The sequence below is a fragment of the Dasypus novemcinctus genome, chromosome X (genome assembly GCF_030445035.2).
Source record: "Dasypus novemcinctus isolate mDasNov1 chromosome X, mDasNov1.1.hap2, whole genome shotgun sequence".
NCBI classification, from domain to species: domain Eukaryota; kingdom Metazoa; phylum Chordata; class Mammalia; order Cingulata; family Dasypodidae; genus Dasypus; species Dasypus novemcinctus.
The window spans coordinates 184,182,892-184,201,181 of NC_080704.1; the positions used below are offsets into that span (position 1 = coordinate 184,182,892).

The window sequence follows — 18,290 nt, forward strand, 5'->3', positions numbered from 1 at the left end:
TTGTAAAATCAATAAATCAACAAACCTTTAGCTAGACTGACAAAGAAAAATTAGAGAAGACACAAATGACTAATATCAGAAATGAGAAAAGGGACATCACAACAGACACAATAGAAATAAAATGATCTATAGAGGATATTATTGACAACTGCATGCCCACAAATTAGATAATCTAGATGAAATGGACAAATTCCTAGAAAAACAAACTACCTACTCTGACTCAAGAAGAAACAGAAGGTCTCAACAAACCAATAACTAAGTAAAGAGATTGAACCAGCAATTAAAACCTTCCAATAAAGAAAAATGAAACAACAGGTGGCTTCGCAGGTGAATTTTACAAACATTCCAAGAAGAATTAACATCAATCCTGATCAAACTCTTCCAAAAACTTACAGAAGAGAGGACACTCCTTAACTCACTCTAGGATGCCAACATAACCCTCAATACTATAGCCAGATAAAGATACCACAAGAAAAGATAATTACAGGCCAATATGCCTTATAGATATAGAATCCTCAACAAAATCCTCAACAAACCTCAACAAAATACTAGCAAACCAAATCCAACAGCACAGTAAAATAATTATCTACCATGATCAAATGGGATTTATCCCAGGTAAACAAGGATGTTCAACATAAGAAAATCAATTAATGTGATAGACCACATTAGCAGAACAAATGAAATTAAACCACACGATCATTTCAAGTCATAAAGAAAAGGTATTTGACAAAATCCAGCATTCTTTTTTCATAAAAATACTTAGAAAACTAGGAATAGAAGGAAATTTCCTCTATATTATATAGAGCATATATGCAAAATCCCACAGCTGACATCATACTCAGTGGTGAAAGACTGAAGGCTCTTCTTCTAAGATCAGGAACCAGGCAAGGATGCTCACTGTCACCACTGTAATTGTACATTGTACTGGAAGTTCTAGCCAGAGAAACTAGTCATGAAATAGAAATAAAAGATATCCAAACTAGAAAAGAAGAATTGAAACTTTTCCTATTTGTAGATGACATAATACTATTTACAGGAAATCTTGGAAAAATTGACAAACAGCTACTAGAACTAATAAACGAATTCAGCAAAGTAGTGGGGTACAATAGCAACAGGCAAAATTTAATACTGTTTCTATACACTAGAAATGAACAATATGAAAATGAATTCAAGAAAAATCCCATTTACAGAGCAACTAGAAGAAGCAATATCTAATAATAAACTTAAAGAATGTAAAGACTTTTATACAAAAAAACAACAAAACATTGCTAAACGTGACCAAAGACCTAAATAATTGGAAGGAATTCCATGTCCATGGATTGGAAGAATAAATACTGTTAAGATGTCAGTTCTACCCAAAGTAATTTACAGGTTCAACACAATCCCATTCAAAATTCCAAGTTTCTCTGCAGAAATGGAAAAGCCAGACATCAAATTTCTATGAAGGGTAAGGAGCCCCAAATAGCTGAAGACATCTTGAAAAAAGAGAATGAAACTGGAAGATTCATACTGCCTGATCTTAAAACCTATTAAAAAGCCACAGGGGAAAAAAAAACAGCATGGTACTGGCACAAGGACAAGGATATAACTCAATTCAAGTACAGAAATCAGTCCTTATATTTATGGTCAACTTATTTTTGACAAGTGTTCCAACTCCCATCAATTGGGAAATACTAGTTTCTTCAATAAATGGTTCTGGGAAAACTGGATGTCCATATGCAAAAGAATGAAGTTGGAGCTATACTTCATAACATATACAAAAATCAACTCAAAATGGATCACAGACCTAAATATAAGAGCCAGGACTATAAAACTCCTAGAAAAATATGTAGGGAAGCATCTTCAGAACCTTGTGTTAGATACTGGTTTCTTAGACTTTACACCCGAAGCACAAGAAACAACAAAAATTACATAAATGGAGCCTCATCAAAATTAAAAACTTTTGTACCATAAAGGACTTTATCATGAAACTAAAATGGCAACCTATACATTGGAAGACCATATTTGGACAACACATATCCAATAAGGGTTTAATATTCAAAATATATAAAAGAATCTTACAACTTAACAACAAAAAACAACCAAATTAAAAACGGACAAAGACTTGAATAGACATTTCTTCAAAGAATATTCACAAATGGCCAAAAAAGATATGAAAAATACTCAATATCATTAGCTATTTGGAAAGTTCAAATGAAAACCACAATGAGATACCATTTCACACTCACTAGAATGGTTACCATTAAAAAACAGAATTATGAATGTTGGAGAGGTTGTGAAGAAACAAGAACACTGATTCATTGTTGGTGGCAATGTAAAGTGTTATAGCTACTGTAGAAGATAGTGTGATCGTTTCCTTGAAAATTAAATACAGAATTACTATATGACCTGGAAATTACACTTTCATTGAAAGAATTACTCCAGAAGGACAGAAAATGATACCACATATAAATTTGGGTCTACACAAAGGGATGAAGAACACTAGAAATTGCAACACAGTGGCCAAAGGGGTGCTGATGCAAAATACCAGAAATCTGTTGGTTTTTATAATGGGTATTTGTTTGGGATAGAAGCTTACAGTTACAAAGCCATAAAGCATAAGTTAATTCCCTCACCAAATTCTGTTGCCATGTGTTGGAGCAAGATGATTGCTGGTCTCTGTTAGGGTTCAGCCTTCCTCTTCCTCCTAAGGCTTCATGGTCCCAGCTCTTTCCAATCACAGCTGTAGTCTGGCATAAAGCTTGTCTCTCTCCTTGGGGCTCATTTCTTTCCAGGCTTTCTCAGCTGTTCAGGGCTCTGGTCAGCTGCAAACTATCAGGAGCTCCAGCATCCAAAACGAAACTCTGTTTTTCCTTCTCCGTGTATTTACTTCCCTGTCTTTGATTGAGCATCCATTTATATAGCCCATAGATGGGGGGTGGGGTGGGAACTCAAACCATGATCAAATAAAAGCCCTAATTTTGATTTAATAAATTACAGGTGAAACCTCTGACTCTATTACAATCTAATACACTGAGAGGAACAGACCAGTTTACAAACATAAACAATATTTCTTTTTGGAATTCATCAATAATATCAAATTCCCACAGTGGACAAATATAAAAATGGTTCCTTATTATTTAAATATCTTTTAGGGATGATTAACAATATATAAAGTGGGATTTAAAATATATAGAGAGATAAAACGTGTGCAAATAATAGACAAAATGCTAAGGGGGAGAAATGGAAGTATATTTTTGTGTGTTTGACTATTCTGACTTCCCAAGGCCTAGCAAAGTGGATGGATGAACCCACTCATCTTTTAAAGATGAGTAAAGAGCACTCATATTTTAAAATATGAACACAGTGTGACTAGAGGCAATGCTCTGAACCCAAGATCCAAATTATTCTTCTCTGTTGAATAGGAATTCTTATAGTAACCCCTTCAGAATTTCTTCTTAAAAGGAGATAAACTACATATCTCTAACCGATTACATTAGGTTCCTGTTTTTCCTGTAACAGATTACCAGAAAATCCATGGCCTAAAACATCACAAATAGAGTGTCTTATAGTCCTAGAGGACAGAAATCCAAAATGAGTCCTACAGGGATAAAAATAGCCTAGGCTAGTTCTTTCCTGTTTCTAAGACTGCCGGCATTCTTGACTTGTAGCTACATCACTTCAATCTTTGCTTCTGAGGTCACATGACCTTTTCCTCCTATGTAGTCGAATCTCTTTATGATTACATTTTGGGCCCACCCAGATAATCCAGGGTTATCTCCCCACATCAAGGGCCTTAACTTTATCTCATCTACAAAATATCTTTTGCCATATAAGGTAGCACTCTCAGGTTCCAGAGATTAGAATATGGATAGCATCAGAGGCTCCATTATTCAGAAAGTCTTGGGTTGAGGATCATCCATCAAGGGGATTGTGTGCCAACAGAAGCAGAGGCAACAGATGAAAGTAAACAGAGCCAAGCTCCCTCCTCTTGTTGAGGGCACTTGAACATGACCCAAGAATACTTTCAAAAGAAGGAAACCGGTAAATAGGTAGAGAAGGGACACTGTGTTAGTTGGAGATGAAAGGCTACTGGAAAAGGCAACAGCAGGGATCTATTTCCCAAAGGAGTGTTTAAAGCAGGGTTGGAAAGGAAAGTACAGTTAGGAATAAGTATAAGCGGGAAGGAATCACCTGCCAAAAAACATAAAAGGGGTAGTGGGGTGAAGAGAAGGAGCCAGTCCCATGCCAAGAATAGAGAATAGAGGAGTAGGAGGACATTATGTGCCTAGGATGGGGCAAGTGGCAATGAGGAGTTGGGGAAACAAGAAATGTTGGGGTATAGAGGTTGGGGAGCACAAGTTGCTGAAAGTGCTGGAAAGCCAGGCAACAAAATTGGGATTCAGTGCTCTGGGCAGAGTGGAGTCCACAGACACAGATGCCTATGGAGGAGCATGATGAAGTCCCTGTCTGAGGAGGGTCCTCTAGCACAGAGATTTTCCAGCAGTGCCCAGAGGGGCCCTAGATTTCTGTGGTGGGGTCCCACTGCATCAAGGAGCAAGAAGTGTTCATTGGGCCTCCAATCTTCTCTTCAACCACATGGCCCTGTCTGTTTCAAGTCCATGAATTGGGTTTCTGTGGAAAGCTTCAGTTGAAACAAGAGGATCTTGACTAAAATGTTGACAGCCACTCTAGTATGGGATGCATCATGGAGCCTTTGCCTCCAGGTACCTGGCTCCAAGACTGCCCCAGGCACCTTGCTGTTTGCCACCAGAAACATAATTCCTGGAAGCTGCCAGCTCCTAAAACAGAAATACTAGGTTAAAGGAGTTAAGTGTCAGGTGAGCGCAAGCCCAGCCTTGGACAAAGGATGTCAACAGTAGAGTCTTAATAGTTACCTGAGTTTATATGGCTATGAGTCTCTAAAAAAGAGTCTGGAGGTTGTCAGAAGGATTGCCCTTATGCACACCTGAGCAGAGTCTCAGAGACAGATAAAATAGATACAGCCCCAGGTATTGGTTCTTTTGAGGGCTAAAGAGACCCACAGGTTCTATGGTCATGGCAGATGGAGTTCACTGCCATGTCGGTTGGCCCTTCTTTGGAGCTGGTGTTTCTGCGTGATGGAGTTGGACTCAGATGGGATCTCTTTTCACAAGCCTTTCATGCTACTTTACTGGAATTGTAGTTGGTGCTGGGGTTTAAGATATATCTAGGGGATTTGAATCTCTGGACTGACAATATGATAGCCAGGCCCTGAGCCTCAACAGACTTCAGCTCCTACACTCTGATTTATTGGATTTACCCCACTCAACTAACATGGAGTTGAAGAATGTCAACCACCACACCATGGAGCCTAGAGTGCCTACAACTGAAAGCAGGAGGATTGCATCCAGTATCCATGTGGAATCTAAGCCCCCTCTTAACATAGATGTGGAATGTACACAACCAAGCCAAGGTCTACAGGAAGGAGGAATACAGTAAGGATTAGAGTGGACTTAATGATATTTTATTCATGAACTGTTGTGGTTAATAATCGAAAAAATGTGGCATTGGTGTGGAAAAAGTGTCCATGGTGGTTGCTGGGGGCAGGGAATGGGAGGAAGAGATGAGATGTGGAGGCATTTTCGGGACTTGGAGTTGTCCTGAGTGGTGCTGCAGGGACAATTACCGGACATTGTATGTTCTCCCATGGCCCACTGGATGGAATGTGGAAGAGTGTGGGCTATGGTGTGGACCACAGGCCATGGGGTGCAGTGATGCCCAGAGATGTACTCACTAAATGCAATGGATGTGTCATGATGATGGGAGAGAGTGTTACTGTGGGGGGAGTGGTGGGGTGGGGGCGGTGGGGGTGAATGGGGACCTCATATTTTTTTAATGTAATATTTTTTAAAAAATGAATAAATAAAATTAAAAAAAGTAAAATAAGAAAATGATACTATGTAAACCCTAAAAAAAGAATAATTATAAATAAGAGTATTATTGTATTGTATTTTTAAGTATGTAACGCCTCTTTTCATATACTAAAGGTGTTAAAATGCAAAAGAAAAAGAAAGAAATAAAAAATAAATCTTTAAAAATATAAAATAAAATAAAATTGATTGTGGAGATGGTTGCATGACTCTGTGAGTGTACTAACAACCACTGAATACTACACTTTAAATGGGTGAATTGTATGGTATATGAATTATATATAAATAAAGCTGTTACCAAAAAGGAAAAAAAAATAGTGACCCTCAGGTCACAAGCAGATGTCAGCTTGAAAATTCACGATGTGTAACTGTACACATAATATCAGTCACATATTACATACACATGAGTCACATAGTGTATACATTCACTGTCTGACTGGTGGTGAGTACTTTCTTCCTTTAAAATCTCCCCTGCATTTATTAAACCTCGTGTGATTTTAGTTTCCAATGCACAATGTGCAATATGCAGGAGAGGGGATGGCAGCCTATAACATGTAGGCCACTTAGCCTCACAATACTCACTTGATCTTCATGAAAACTATGGCCTCAACTGACCTTGACTGATGCAGCCTAACCAAATGGCCAGACCAGGTCCCTCTCCTGATCGTCAGACCCTTGTTTCCTACCCACTGGAAAAGCTCCACCTGGACAGCTGATGGAACCTCACCGCCTATATAGACCATGCTGACCTTGTCCTCCACAAGTTTCATCAGCTCTACCCTTAAATCGCATCACTACCAACTAGTCCTCCTTTATCCTCAGTCTCAGTGAAGAGGAAGAGCTTCTACCTAGTCAGTCAGTCTTCAGAACTCAGAATCATTATACACTCTTCACTGGCCCTTTCACACAGAACCCAACTTCCTAAATCTCTCTCAAATCTGTCTCCTCACTATCCTCCCAACCACAATCTAATTAAGCGTCTTGTCATTTCCTTTTGTTTTACTTAATTGGTGTTTTCCTCAGAATATGTTTTTAAATGTATGCTGGATAAATAAATGGAATAATAAATGAATTAATATGTAGCTCACAAAAATTGATGCAGGGGAGCCAGCTATACACTTCCTGACAGTAGGTACAGGGGATTCTAAAGTAGAGTTGGGGTGCTTGCATGCGTTGTTTTTAGTACAGGTACCTAATAGAAGACCCTGACACTTCCAGTTATGAATGATTTTTCAGTGATTTACCAAGCCCATGCATGTGATCCATTTTGTGCTATACTACTCCACTCAGATTCCCCACCTTCTGGTCCCTTCTCCACCCTATGCTGAACACTGGGTTAGAGCCCTGTCTGCCGACCTGTCTGGGTCCCTCTGGACCAGGTCTTGCATATAATATCTCTCATGGACTCTGGCATTCGCTGTCCCCTGATCTTCCCAATTCCCTTTCTAGCTGGAGGTTTCCTGTCTGCTCCCATTTCCTGGCTCCAGGTCATTCCAGTCAAATCCTTCCCAAAGTAAGGGGGAAATGTCATGTGTTGTGGACCTTTCAGAATTTTGAATCATGCACAAAAGAATCCTGTACCCAGGACATTGTTGTGTAAATCCAGCTTCATATGGATGAACAATTAAGTTAATATTGTGCTTAACCTAATGTAAAAATGGGGAAATACACATTAAAATCATATGGAGAACATATTGTTTCACCCATAATTTTGACCAAAATATAAAAGATTGATAAAAATGCTTGGGAGAATTTAGGATATTAGCATACATTAATTTCTGAGACCACAAGTTAGTATGGCATTCTTGTAGTAAAATTTTGGCAATAGTTATTAAAAGTTAAACTACCACACCCTTTCCAAAGTCCACATTAGAAAGACTTCTTATAAGGAAGCACACACCTTTGTTCAAGAATTTATGTTCAAACATGTTGATTTCACTTCTATTAATCATAGAAACAAATGGAGACAATTTGTGTGTCCATTAGGAGAATGGTTTAATCAGTTATTATACACACGTATTTTACAATACTAGGAAATAGTTACAAAACTGAGGTGGATCTATGCATGCTGTCATGGAAAGACCCTGCATCCATTTTGCTAAGTGGCAAAGGTAAGTGGCAGATTGATATGTACATCATTACCCAAGTATTATTTAAAAGACATTTTTATAATAAATTTATCTTTGAAAGAAGCCTAGATTCAGCTTTTTTTTTGCAGTAATACTTTTTTTATCTTTTTTTAAAGATACATAAATCACATAACATGTCATATTAAAAATATATATAAGAGGTTCCCATATACACGACTCCCCACACCCCCCACATCAACTTCTTTCATCAGTGTGGTATATTCATTGCATTTGATGCATACGTTTTGGAGCACTGCTGCACAGCATGGATTAGAGTTTACATTGTAATTTACACTCTCACAGCCTATTCAGTGAGTCATAGCAGGATATATAATGTCCTGCAGCTGTTCCTGCAATATCATTCAGGACAACTCCAAGTCCCGAAAATGTCCCATATCACACCTCTTTTTCCCTCTACCTGCCTTCAGCAACTCAAGTGGCCACTGTCTCATATCAATGATATAATTCTTCCATTACTAGAGTCACAATAATTCTATAGTAGAATACCACCAGTAAGTCCACTATAATCCATATTTTATTGCTCCATCCTGAGGACCCTGGAATGGCAATGTCCACACCAACTCTAAATTGAGAGGGGGCTTAGATCCCACATGGCTGATGGATGGGATTCTCCTGCTTGAAGTTGTAGACTCTCTTGGTTACTTGGTGTGGTGGTTGATGAACCTCACCTCCTTGTTAGCTGACCTGGGTAAGTCCAATGAACTGGAGAGTAGGTGTTGAAACTCTGTTGAGGCTCAGGGCCCAGCTGGTGCATGGACAGTCCAGAGATTCAAGTCTCCTAGGCATACACCAACCCTAGCACTAACCACAGATTCAGTAAAAGTGACAGAAGAGGCATGTGTGGAGAAGTCACATCTAAGTCAAACTCCATCACACACAGGAGTACAAATTCCAATATAAGGCCCACTGGCAAGGCACTGAACTCCAGAGCCATCTGTCAAGATTATAGGACCTGGGTGTCTCCATAGACCTTAGGAGCACTCCTATCTGGGATTGCATCTACTTTGGCTGTCTCTGAGATCCTGCAGGGGGATGCATAATTGCGACCCCTCTGGTGAACTCCCAACTCATTTTGAACTTTCTTAGCTATATAAACTCATTTGTCTTTACCATTTCCCCCTTTTATTCAGTGTATTTTTCTAGCTGCATCACCAGCTGGTGCTGGGTAGTAATCCCTTGGTGCCAGGGAAGCTCATCCCCAGGAGTCATGCTCCACACTGGGGGGAAGGTAATTCATTTATACGCACAGTTTGGCTTAGAGAGTGGCCACATTTGAACAACATGGAGGTTCTCAGGAGATAAATGTTAGGCACCCTGCAGCTCTAGGCCATGTTAAAATTGCAAGCACGTAGGCTCATAAGCACAGTCATCAGTATCAAGGGCTCATTGTTGGACCATCCTTTTTCGCTGGTCTTTGCCCTTGCACTTGGAGTATTGAGAGGGGTTCAACTATGGCAGGGGAAGAGCATTGGTGTGTGGTGTCATTGATGGGGGCTGCATGGTGGGAGGGAGTTGGCCAGGGCATGCATATCGGGTATATGTGGGGATGTTCATTGGGTATTGACATAATGAGTAGTTTCAGTTTTAAAATACTGTACACCTGATTGCTAATATGGTTAGCTCTGCCTACCATATGAGAGGTCCAAGGTACAAACCTAGGGCCTCCAGGTCTGTGTGGTAAGCTGGCCCACATGCAGTGCTGCCATGCGCAAGGAGTGCTGTGCCACACAGAAGTGTCCCCTGCGTAGGGGAGCCCCATGCACATGGAGTGCATCCTGCATTGAACTGCCCGGTGCGAGAACAGCACAGTCCACCCAGGAGTGGCGCCACACACACACACAGAGTTGAAACAGCAAGACGATGCAACCAAACAGAGACACAGTTTCCCCATGCCGCCAAGAATACAAGTGGACACAGAAGAACATAAAACAATGGGGAGAGGGGGAGGAGGAGAGAAATAAATAAAATAAACCTTTAAAAAATAAAATAAAATAAAATACTATACACTAGATTGCTAATGTGTTTAGCTCTGAAGAGAGGGCTGAATTTTGGAGGAAATTTTGAATGGGGGATTTGTGATTTGTTTGCATTTTTAGATTCTTTTGTTTTAAGAAAATGTACACCAGTAAATCCACATTCTACTATAGAACTATTGTGATTAGTAATGGAAGAAACTGTAGCATTGATGTGGAGAAAGTGGCCACGGTAGTTGCTGAGGGCAGGGAGAGGGAAGAAGATATATGATATGGGGGCATTTTTGGGACTTGGACTTGTCCTCAGTAATATTGTAGGGACAGATGGTGGACATTATATATTCTGCCATAACCCACTGAAAGTACTGGGGGATAGTGTAAACTACAATGTAAACTATAACCCATACAGTGCAGCAGTACTTCAAAATGTATTCACCAATTAGAATGCATGTGCCACAATGATGAAAGAAATTGTTAATGTGGGAGAGTGGGGGGGGGGCGGGTATATGGGGAACTCTTATATATTTTTTTTAACATTTATTTATTTATTTCTCTCCCTTTCCCACCCCCTCACCCCGGTTGTCTGTTCTCTGTGTCTATTTGCTGCGTATTCTTTGTCCGCTTCTGTTGTTGTCAGTGGCACGGGAATCTGTATCTCTTTTTGTTGTGTCATCTTGCTGTGTCAGCTCTCTGTGTGTGTGGCGCCATTCCTGGGCAGGCTGCACTTTCTTTTGCGCTGGGCGACTCTCCTTACGGGGTGCACTCCTTGCGCATGGGGCTCCCCTACGCAGGGGACACCCCTGTGTGGCACGGCACTCCTTGTACGCATCAGCATTGCGCATGGGCCAGCTCCACACGGGTCAAGGAGGCCTGGAGTTAGAAATGTGGACCTCCCAAGTGGCAGACGGATGCCCTAACCACTGGGCCAAGTCCGCTGCCCTCTTATATTTTTTAATGTAACATTTTTTGTGATCTATGTATCTTCAAAAATTCCAAAAAATTTAAAAAAAGAAGCATTGGAACCACCTGAATATCACCCTATGGGCCAATAACAAATGATGAAATAGCTATTCATTAAAATCTATGAAAAAAAAGAAAATATGCACTACTTTGTAATTAAGATATTTAAATAAGCCTAATAACAGAAATAGTAGCTGCGTGTCAGTCAAAGTAACTGCTAGCTGATACAACAGACACAACCCAATATTTGCATGACTTAACACAACAGAAATTCTTTTTTTTTTTTTGTGCACGTAAAATCTGATGTGAGTAGCCAGGAGCTCTGTGCTCTCAGGTGACCCAGGGATCCAGACTGTGTCCATCATGTAGTTCCACCATCTTAATGCAGGATTGCCATGTTTGGGGCTGAATTGAAGAGAAAGCACGGAAATGGCACACAGACTCTCATTTGCCCGGAAGTGACCAGACATCTTCTGCTCATGTCGGAGGCAAGGGCTATTCACATGACCCCTCTGAAGTCCAAGTGAACTGGCAATGCCGGCTTCCCATGTGTCCAGGAAGGAGAGGCAAACAAGATGTGGAGGAGCCTGCAGGCTCTCCCATAAAGAGTTACTTCGTAGGTGCTCAATAAATGACACTAATAAAAATTATCATCACAACAATCCCTTTCAGTTCTTGGAGGAGTTTCTGAGCAGGACAAATTTGTTTTGGAATTTTCCAACTGTTTCAAGGGCCTACTATGTGACAGGTGCTTTCAAACACAGGATGACATCTAATTTTCAAAGGATCCTATAAATCTCAGGTGAGAGGATTCACCCTTCTTCAATTAATAGCACTTTTCTGCATTGTCCTTCGCAATACCTTGTAAAAGCCCAGGCTGAGGATTTTCTTCTTCCACTAGCTGCATGGTCAAACTCTTAAGTTTTGAGTCTCTGATCCCCTCCAGGTGGCTTCACATGCCTGAAAACCTGTGCAGGTTCCATCAGGCACACTGGAAGCCAGGATTTTCCTGTAGGGCAGGTGCACAGACAAGGGGCCAGGGAAGGATGTTTTTGGGTTTTTTTTCCTTTTTAATCAGAGCTAACATGCCTGACAAGGAACGATTTTTCACTTCTAAGGAGGACGCCAGTGTTTCAGGAATTCAGCCTCAGTAGGTGTTTGCTACACAGTGATTTCCAGGGCCTTTCCTCATGTATAATTGGGAGGAAGATTTTGGGTTTTGACCCCTGAGGTAAGCTCACACGTTGATGTATTTGTTCAGTGGCCACTTTCAAATAAAAGATAGCACTGACTATGTATGTTAGTGGTTTCCAAAGCCCTCTCTCTAACTTCAGGGTTATATCCCAAGATGCATATCATGGATTGTGTCCTAAATTATATTCTACTCACCTTTCCATTTGGAAAACCCTCTGAGAGTGTATTGAAGACACCTGTTTTGAGGGGGCATGTTACCAGGTGCCTAAACACCATTGTCCAAAGTGCATTTTTATGATGACTGAGTTGTTGCTACCAGAGGGATTTCCTGTCTTCTACAGGAAGTTGGAGGCTCTTTATGAGGGGGAGGGCAGAAGATTCTAGGCTAACCCACTGGGTGCAGGATACAGCCTTCAGAGCAGGCTGCAAGAATGAAGTGCTCAGCAGGCCAGTTTCCAGAGGGGGAGAGGAGGGCACTCTGTGGAAGAGCAGGGGAAGGGGGCTGCAATGCAGGGCATGTTGGGACTGGGCAAAAAAGTAGGGCCCTGGGCTGAGTCAGCTCGCATGTAACCCTGCGGCTTGGTGAGGAGGACCCTATGTTGCTAAGAGCCACATAAAGCCCCATTTTCACCTTCCTTCTTTAGGTCTACTTTTAGTCCCTCGGCCACAGGGCCCTTTGTGTCCCCTGAGAGACACTATGGAGTAGTGAGAAGAGAAATGCTTTGCTATGAGCTGGCAGAACAGAAACAACTTGGGCTCTAGATGAACTCAAAGCAGGGGTTGAGTCCAGCCTTGACACTTCACAGCTAGCCCTGTTATATTAGGCAAATGTCCCAGTGCTATGAACCGTAGTTTCTTCATCTGTAAAATGGGTTTTATAAGCTCTGTCTTATCAGACTGGTGGGGTGCACTTAACATATGGACAGTCCCTGGTACAAAGCCTGGCATAGTTTGGATCTTCATTGCACAGCAGTTCTATTATTTTTTTCACCCCTGACACCACCACTCTCTCTTCTTGAATTTTGCTGTTATCTTGGATATCTCTGCAAATATGCTATAAAATACAATGTGGAAAACCAACGCTGAGAAAAATGCTACTTTGCAAACGCCAGTAATCATTTCCTCATTGAGCATATGTTATTTAATTTGGATGAGGGGAGGTGACATCTCCAGCTGGATGCAAATCGAACATGAACCAAGGACCAACTCCTTCCTCCTTCCCAGCTGCTCTTCCACCCGAACTGCTATTTCCGTTCATTTCACTTCCACCCAAAACTCTGTTCCTTGATTAAAGTTAGCCAAATTACACCCAAGATCACCTAATAAGAATGTCCTTTAAATGAGTGGGTGCTGGCTCTCCTAGTCCAGGGGAAGGAGTTAGAGCCTAGCAGCTTCTGGGCAACAACTCAAGGGTGAGTTCCCCTTATTCCTAGGAAATCCTGGCAGATGATGTGTATAAAGCACCCAGCTCCTACAAGGGGTTCATTTGTTCTGGGACCCAAGTGCAAACCACCTTCTACACCTGCCCGAGGTGCAGAATTCTCTCTGGGTTGGCCACCATGCAAAAGTAACTGCCCAGAGTCATTTTCCATGCCTGGCTTTGCGCTCACATCTGAGATACACCGAGAGTCTGGCCCTGCCAAAATCAGGATCAATTACACTGAACTCCCATGGGAGGAAATGCAGGGTCCCAAAGTCCCAAACTGCCCTGGTTCAGGGCACATCCACTGGCCTGGTCTCCTCTGTAACCCTCATCCCCTCACACCTCTTCTGACTGTTCTTCATATTGAGCTGATGCCTGGCCATCGTCCTTATAGGATTGTTCCTCCTACACTCTACCATGCTTAGGGGTGGGGCGTGTCTGGCTTGCCCTGGTCTCCCACTATGAACAGTGCCTCCCAAAGAGCAGACGCTCACCTCATGTTTAGGGAATGAATGAGCCAGTGAGCAGGGAGTGTCACTGACCACAATTTCTCCTACATTCTCAATAAGCCAATCCAATCCAGGTATACAACCTTTATTTTTACATAACAACAGACTTCAAAGGGATAAAGAAAAAAAGAAATAAAATTTTTGCTATTTCTTTTTTTTTAATTAAAAAAATTATTTAGGTATATCACTCATACCTGAACATACTTAAACAATAAGTGTATTATAATAGATGTGAACTTACAAACCAGACTTACACAGCATCATACAGGGCTCTCATACCTCATCCTATCACAAAAACTTGCATTGTTGTTAAATATTTTTAACTGTGATTAAAGAGCATCCTCAGAATGTTACTACTAACCAAGTATTTTTTCTCAAACCCACTCTATTAATATTATTTTTATATCATTTATACATGAACATACATAAACATTAAGTATATTAAAAGTTGTAACTTACAAAGCAAACATGCATAACTTCATACAGGGGTCCCATATATCAACCCTCCAACAACATCTTGCATTATCATGAGACATTTGTTACAAATTATGAAAGCATATTGTCAAAAGCTTACTACTAATTATAATCCTCATATTACATTTGGTGTATATTCCTTATTACTATTTTTTAAATACATTTATGGCAAAGTTGTAAGCTAACAAAACAATCCTGCACACTTGCAGAATTCCCAAAAGACACCCCTTTATCAACATACTACACCATGGTGGAACATTTGTTACAGATTATGAGATATCATCCGATTGTTACCAGAGCCATAGTGTAAAAATGACACACATTTTCCATACTCCCAATTAGCAACACAGTTCATCTCTAGCATTGATGCAAGAATATGGGTTCTTTCAAATTTCCAAGGAAATTCCTATTCTAATGCCTATTTTGCTCTAGATCATAAAATAAGGTGGAAAGACAAGCTCTCTCTTTTCACAACTGAAGTTTCCCAGTTTCTTTTCAAATCTTTTCAAATCTTACTCTTCCACTGAATAATCGGCAATAAATGTGTGCTCAATGTAATCTATAAACTTAGAATCAATCTAAAGCCAATTAAAACTTCTACTTAAACGAACAGCATTTCAAAAATATCAAGAAGAAATGAAAGGCAATACTCCAAGTGACCCCTATATTCTGGGGTCACAAAGGCATTATACACAGTGACCTCAGCCCCAGCCTGGCCCTCCACTCCTTAGACAGCTGATTGCCATGTTCAGCCAGGGACTGAGGACTCGGCCTCAGGCTTCACTAGGGGGAAGGGAGGCCGCTGGAAGAGGCCCCAGAAATTGCACTGCTCATGGCCCTCTCTTCCTCATCCCTCAAAGCCTCCTCATACCATGTTGAAAAGGCACTAGGGACAGTACCATAGACCTTGGCTAAACCCTCCAGGACCTTCATCTTGCTGGTTTCAGCATGGGCCCTGGGACCCCACAAGAACTCATAGCACGCAGGCTCACTGCCAGGTATCTGCCGGTACTCCAGGTACTGCTCCTGCACCCAGTCTCTGGTGAGGAGCTTCCTGGGCTCCCCGTAGATGAAGTGCTCCCTTCCTGGATACACCCCCATCACACTCAGCAATTTCCAGATCTCCTTCTCAGGGACACGATTGCCTTCCAGGAAGATCACACCCAGAACCGTCACCAGGAGGCCGGTCTTGGGCATGCTATGACTGTCACTCAGGGTCTCATCGTACGTGAGGCCCAGCGTGCTGACAAGGACATAGCACTGGCCGGCGGGATCCACTTTCTTCACATCGATGCCAAAGACCAGCTGCAGGCACTCAGAGGCTTCCCCAAAGATCACTGAGAAGTGGTCCTGGTGGTCTTGGATGACGGCCTCCAGCACTTCTGCCCTAGTGAAGGGCTCCTTCATTCGATACTTGACGAGCAGGAATGTCACCAATTCAGCCACCTTATCAAAAATTTCATCTCTGAGCATGGACTCAGCATCTGGCTGGAGCTGTGAGGTGCCTGGACCCTCCTCTCCTTGGCGGCTGGAGCCTTGATCTGACAGGCTCCATGGAGCAGCTGCCTGGGCAGTGGAGCAGGAGTAGGCGCTCTGAGGACCCTGGGAAGTACTCGGCATCTCAGCAGCAGAAACCTCCTCCAGGTTGCCTGGAATAAGAAAAGAGATAGAGAAGGAAGAGCAGAAGGAGGGGGAAAAGGCCTCCTCCTCAGTCCCTGAAACCTGTGCACCCACTGGCCCTGGGTCTCACTTTGGGCCTGAAGGCCTTTCTCAAGCTTGCAGGCCTGACTCTTCTGACCACGAGGCATGATGACTTGTTGTCGGTGGCAGGCAGGAGTGTGGGCAGGAGGGTGGATGCTGGGCCCACAGGCCTGAGGGAGAAAAGGAGAGTGTGAGAGGACTCAGCTGAGAAATTCAAACTTGTAGGTTCAGACAAAGGCTGACTTACAGGTCTTCCCTAAAGTCTTCTTTAGAAGTCTTCTCCTGTCCTCCTGGTGGACCTGTCCCCGAAGAACCTGAGGGAGGAAATGAGACAGCTTCTTCCATTTTAGCCACTAGCACAGCTCAAGGTCTCCAAGGCTGAGAGAAGGCATGTGGGTCCCAGCATTGTGGGGTCCCTTCTGTTGGGGAGGTGTGACTGTTGTCCAGGTTCAGGGGCTTGTGAACCTCACCTTGCCTCCTTGCACTGCCTGGGCCTCCTCTGAGCTGACTTGAGGACGCCTGCCTCAGACCACGGCCCTCCCCACCAGTTCCTGGAGCCCCTAGAGGAATTGAGGGGGGCCTCAGTGTGCAGAATGCAAACTCAGGCTTGGGCCTGCTGGCACTGACAGGAAGGCAGGGCAGACTCTGTGGGGCCCCTGTTGTTCCTCAGTTGATGGTGCACTCGGTGCTTACTCAGGGTCTTCTCCTTTCCCCTGGCAGGGCCTGGATCCCACCTTTCTGTTCACCTGAGAGAAAACTCTCAGAATAAAAACCACATCACTGAGACTGAAGAAAAGAAGTGAGGAGGCCCCATATCCAGCCACACCTGCCCAGGCCCTTACAAGTGTGAGAGCAAGGACTGGCTGAACACAATGAAGTTCCATATGTCTGAGATGAGGGTCCCCTCCGTCCCTGCCTTGAGGCCTGGCAGGGCCTCTTTCCATTTACCTGAGGCCACCCTCCTTAAACCAAAATATCTCCTCCATGTGATGCTGAAGGAGGATGTGAGGAGCACCACTTCCAGCTGCTGTGCATCAAGTCCTCTCTTTTTTGATAGAAGGGGCAGGGACACCTGGGTTCCCACATGTTCTGGGGCATGCTTGGGGAGGTCTACTCTGTCTACTTGTGAGCTCTTACCTTGACTCCCTGCAGAACCTGGGCCACCTCTCTCAGCTGAGCTGTCGCTGCTCCTCAGATCAAGGTCCTTGCGTCCCTGCAACTCCTGAAAAAAAGTTGAGGAGGCCCACATTCTCCCAGCACTGAAGCAGGGTCTGGGCCTTTTCTGTTCTGTGGAGGGGGTACCCTCAGACCTTTCGTGGAGTATACATCTTGGCTCCTGGGAGGGGCTTTATTCCCCTCTGCTTACCTGATGTTGCCCCTCAAAGTAGGACCTTTGCCCCACTGTGGGGTGCCACTGCCACACAGTCCTGTCTGGGTTGTCCCAGGGCTGGTGGGGGCAAGTTACTTGGGCTTGTGTCTTCTGCTGTAGAAGGACCCTTTGTTCCCTTCAAAGCATCTTCACCTTGTCTCTTGGTATATCCTGGAACTGCTACCTCTGCTGACCCCTCTCAAACAAAACTCCTCCCTTCCCAGAAAGCAAGGAGACAAGGTGACAAGGTACTACCTCTGAAGACCCACATCCAAGGTTCCCCAGGCTGTCGGCAGGGGCAGGATGGGTTGGGGCTATCTCTCACAGGCCCTGGGATTCCCCCTCTGCTGCCTGGGGCTTCCTGGGCTGACAACAGAGAAAGTGTGGACTGGGACTGTGTCTTTCAGGATGCCGGATAGTCCTTCCTCTGCTGACCTGAGGCCACCCACTCTGAGCAAACCTCCCTTCCCAGACCCCCAAGGCAGAAGTCAGGAAGCAACACATCCCGAAACGCTGCCCGGAAGATAGCAGGGATCAGCGCTGGGGCCTTTTCATCTGGAATGGGGGATCCCCTCACTGTTCTGCAGGGTAAGCACCTGGATGTCCGGCAATATCTTCCCTCCTCTGCTGACCTGAGGCCGCCCTC

The 18,290-nt window shown here is 43.2% G+C and overlaps 1 pseudogene; it reads right to left on the reverse strand.

Annotated features, from left to right (window-relative positions):
* Window positions 1-15,357: 15,357 nt before the first annotated feature.
* On the reverse strand, window positions 15,358-16,382 carry LOC101413630 (melanoma-associated antigen 10-like; annotated as a pseudogene).
* Between the last annotated feature and the right edge of the window lie 1,908 nt (window positions 16,383-18,290).